The 4,888-nt window shown below is 37.6% G+C and overlaps 1 pseudogene across 1 annotated transcript; it reads right to left on the bottom strand.

Moving 5' to 3' along the window:
- Positions 1-1,043: 1,043 nt before the first annotated feature.
- On the bottom strand, positions 1,044-3,693 carry LOC144641522 (microfibril-associated glycoprotein 4-like; annotated as a pseudogene). The gene is made up of 6 exons (XR_013568567.1): positions 3,275-3,693; positions 3,010-3,114; positions 2,790-2,864; positions 2,542-2,643; positions 1,857-2,258; positions 1,044-1,435 (listed from the first exon to the last, which is right to left on the bottom strand). The product of XR_013568567.1 is annotated as a microfibril-associated glycoprotein 4-like (transcript).
- Between the last annotated feature and the right edge of the window lie 1,195 nt (positions 3,694-4,888).

Genomic DNA, 4,888 nt, shown 5'->3' with positions numbered 1-4,888 from the left:
GTCGAAGTTGTTGACAGGTCAACGGTGTGGAAACGACTAATTCTTGAAGCTTGGCATTTTGTGCGAGATAGAAAAACACATAGCGCTACCAAACGTTAACAATAGCATTAAGAATTCATAGACTCATTAAGAATGCTCTAGAGACTTTTGTTGCACTCGGAAAGTTCATTTAGTTTTTATTACACATTCGTTACATATTTTAACAGGACGCCGTTGAACATTTGCATTTTTATCTTGCTGAAGAAGGCAACAGTAGTGGCCGTAACGTCCAAAAACAATATTTTTAGCCAGTGTCAACTTATTAATTCGAATTTTTAAGTAGTAGATAAAATATGAGCGGGAGATCTGTATGGGCGGTTACAATGGCGAGCCGATAGGCGAGCCATTGTAAACGCCCATACAGATCGGACGCGAATATTTTATTCTACTTGTGAAATGAAAACAATAAATTGAATGCAAAGTATTGTTATGCGAATCAGTAGAGATCTGTATCAAAAGTTAATGAATACGAATTAGCTGAGCAGGAGTTTGTATTAAAAGTTTATTCTATTGTTTGATTTGTATTGGGGTTTACAGTTGTGTGCATGTGATCTGAATAGTGTGCTGGGATTGGTTTGCACCCTCATGAATAATTTATGAATTTTACAAGTAGATTATGAGCTTCAAACTTTTTTTGAGGTGATAGTTGATCAGCTGATAGAAATCGAGAAAACAATCTAATTACAGCTGTAGCCAGAAAACATTATCACTGAGGCAATATCCTTGGTTAAATTCCCTTCCTAGGTATTTACTACTTTAAAAACAACAACAGCAGCGATGACTGATGCAAATGTCTCTTTTTGTCTGAAAGTGGCTGCGGCCCTGGGAAAAAACTGACTTTCACAGGATAGTTGCCTTGATGTACACACTAAATGTATACATATCAAAGAGACCAAGGAACCCGGAGACAGAAACCTTTAGACACTAGATCAGAGGAGTGGAAAAGGAGTCATTGTAAGTCGAGGAAGGGGTTAGTGAAGAAGACTGATCAGTGACAAACAATATAAATGATGACAAGAGTTTATTTTTCTTCGCTTTTTAGTGACCTGGTTACTTTGGCATTTCTTTTCCAAACTCTTTTTCGTATTTGTCAACAACCAATCAATAAAAGGCGCAAAGAAAGTTCTTAAAACTTCACTGGTCTGATTTTCATCTCAGCTCTTTTGGCGGAGTAGTGAATTTCCTTTCCAGTGTTCCCAGTTGACACCAGTACCATATGACAGTGAGTGTCTGCCATTATGATACAGACCGTTCAGGTTGGAGTGAAAGCAGTTCTTGAACCACCAGGCTCCTTTATACTTCACAGCACAGTTGCCACTGGGCCAGATGTCATTATCCTGATCTTTGGTTGAAAACGAGGCACCACGATGAAGAGAAAGAGAATCACCAGCGGTTCCTAAACCAAAATACAAAAATTTGGTTACTTCAAGCACACATTTGGTTTTGATTTTTGTTTTTAAAAAGTAAATTTCTATTGTATAGTGTACAAAAGATCCTAAACGACTGGATTCGGCGAAAAGCTTATCAAGTCGCCACTGTAACATTGACAAATAAGTTAAATGATAACTACCTAAAATTCGCTTATAAGAAGTAAACAGTTCCATTCCCAAACCTTCCAACAAACAAAATGAAATGTGGCAACAACAAAAACTTTGTAATAAGATTCCTCAAGTTCTTTGCTGGAACCTTTTACTTCTTAAACGGGGATTTATTATCCCATCATAACTGCGGCTTGCCACTAGATGATAAAAAAATAATTAAGAAAATTACTCAACACTTTAGTCACTGCAAAAAAATAATAACAACTTAAAAGGAACCTGAGTAAGTTCCAAGGCTCAGCTGGTACTTAGTCCTCTCGCCCGCAACTGCAAACATGTCGTAATCGGCGTAAGCAGTTTTGCCTGCAGTGTCTTCTAGATCTACTCGAAGCCTATTCTTTGTTGTTTTCGTCAGGCGGTGTATCTTGTCCAGACCCAGCCAAAACTCGCCTTTTAGGTTACCGAAGCCACGTTTGTAGTCGGCCCAGCCGCGGTAGAAACCCACGGAGCCATTCAGTCTCTTTTGGAACACTGTCCACCCCCCACCGGCTGTTGTTTGGTCACAGAACACGTCAAAGGCACCTGAACCATCAGGGTCGATTGTATAAACACCGCTGATTCTTTTCCCGGATTTGTACAGCTCAGCACAGGACTTCGAATTTTTATCACTACAGTTCTGAGCTGTTAAGGAAAATATGGTAAAATTGATTATCGCAAAAATGATCAAATACTACCAACCGAATAGAGTTATATAATGGAACTAAATTCAAGTATTCCAAACAATTTCTTCTTGTGGTAGTTATCTGCAAACTGCAAAATGAATACTACTGATAGGGTCCATCGTAAAATACCTTTTAAGTCTCCCGAAAAGAACTTCGAAGACTTTTAAATAGCCCGCTACAAGAAATTGTGGAGAAAACAGACCTTTCGGCGCACACGATACCGTCAACAGATCTGTACTAACCTTTCACGAACTGCAACTTTTTAAGGGTGTTGGTATCATCTTGCACTTGAAGGAGTTGTATCTTCATTTCTTGAAGGAGAGTTTCAGTCCTATAGCTGTGCCCTGTGGGTTCCATAAAAGAACTCGCTGTTATTTACATTCTAAATAACTAATCAATACAGCAGAATTTCTACCCAAGAAAAACATAAGCACTAATGTTACTCGTTTGAAAGTTCTCAGAATAGTTTGAAATTGACATTTGTACTTGCCTTTCACTGCATCTTGTACTTGAGTGAGTTGTTTCTTCATTTCTTGAAGAAGAACTTCAACCGTCTTGTTTGGCTCTGTATATAATGAAATTTTAATCTTTTCAAACTGGATTACGTGGAAACTATAGACTGCAATTTTAATACTCCTTTGATTTTATCTATACATTTTTTGCAAATAACTTCAGTTCCCGCCAGAATCCGACGTTTTCCAAGCACTTACCTCTCTCCAAAGTCTTGTTCCCTTTAAGGATGTTGATGTCTTCTTGCATTTGAGTGAGATGTTTCGTCATTTCTTGAAGGATAGCTTCAACAGTCTTATTTGGCTCTGAAAACAAGTACAAATAAAACTACTCGGCAAAGTTGATTACGTTGTAGTACTATCGAGATATTTTACTCATTCGATTTTATTCGTATATAATTTTAATTTTGACCTTTACCCGAATAGCAGTTAGTTTTAAACTAACTGACTTCTAATGGACACTTACCTTTCACCAAAGTTTTGTTCTCTTTGAGACTGTGGATATCATCTTCAACGTGAGTTAGCAGTTTCTTTATTTCTTGGAGAGTAGTTTTAGTCTCCTTGTTTGGTCCTGCATAGAAGCTGTTGTACACGTTGTTACAACGCTTTGTGGCTGTAGAACTGACTGGGGTGCTATTAGCGCTATTTCCTGGCTTAGCTAAAGTTTGCCTCGTCACAAACAACGCCAAGAACAGCAAACTGCAACGAAAACCTGAGGAAACACAAGTCATTGTGCAAATTTGATCAAAGCCCAACTTAACCGTAGTTAACTATGTCACGGACTGGTGAAAAAGCGGATGTGACTCATCTTTAGTGCAACAAGGTGTTTGCGTCACTGAGTTCGGTTCAAGACATTTTTCATGTTTCGTGAGTGTTGGGCAATCTTGACAGTTCCATAAATTATCAGTTTTATCAAGAAACGGGTTTAGTTTTTCAAACAAGAGGAAGTAATTTCACTTTATTCTAACAGTTCAAAAAATCCCCCCCCCCCCCCCCCCCCGTTCCATATGATTATAACATTGTGTAGAATTTTACCTCAGCTCAATACTTTTTCGTGTTGACAGTATTCTTTTCGAGCTGAATAATCCGAAAGAAATGACCAATTATGCTCAAATTGTGATGTAAATGAGACAAAATGCGCAAATTCACTTCTCTCGTACACAAAATGCCGGTTTCTGGCTGTTGATTTCCCTTCTTATTTCTTTTCCTTTTTACAGACAGTTAAGTTTCGAACACTACTAGTGTTTACTTGCGATCAAGAGAATTGTACCAACGGCTCGAAGGTGGCCGTCTTTGAGGTTCTCGATGCTTACATTAAGTTTTAAAAATAATTCCTAAAAGTTATACCCTAACTTCGCATCTTCGTAAACGTCGGGTTTACGTTTAGGTTTTATCGACTGTAGTTTTCATGGCGATTTATTTGTACACTAAATATCAGAGAACTGGCGCCTTAATACCAGCCACCATATTATAGTAAAATTTATAAAATGGATTCCTCATGATCAAGCTTTATTCGCAAACAATTTTGAAGTCTACTAAACAAGTAGCGGCTTCTATCTGGAGCCGTCAAACAGCTTATTTTACAAATCCTCCCAAGATAATCAAAGATCAATTAGGCGACCCCAAAATGGGTGTATGTAGACCTATGTACAGCGATGCAGGGAAGATCAGTCTTTTATTCGTAAACTATATTGACGATGTTCGTTTAAATATAGATGTACTGCGCAGCAAAACACTTACACTTTGGATTGTTAGCGAAGAAATTTACCCATTTTAAATTGCCAACGTAAAAAACAAAGCACTCAATTTTTCTGTATATTTATATATCAGTTGTTGTTTTTTTTTTTGCCAACAGACTGTTACAAAGTAAAAAGTCGCGCGCACGAGAAGAATGAAGCGTAGCCCATTTTGACAGACCAACACGTCAGTCGTGCCTATGTTTAAATAAAAATATTTCTACCAGTGAGTAAGTAAAGATTTACTTGAATTCACAGTGTAAAAACTCAACTAACCAAAGAGAAACGTCAACTGAGTGAGTTTGAATAAAGTGAATGTACAAAATGATATTTCAGTGTTTGTA

Source organism: Oculina patagonica, chromosome 2 (assembly GCF_052425735.1).
Source record: "Oculina patagonica isolate OP01 chromosome 2, crgOcupat, whole genome shotgun sequence".
NCBI lineage: Eukaryota > Metazoa > Cnidaria > Anthozoa > Scleractinia > Oculinidae > Oculina > Oculina patagonica.
The sequence above is the reverse complement of the archived record's forward strand: the minus strand, read 5'-3'. Positions and strand labels throughout refer to the sequence as shown.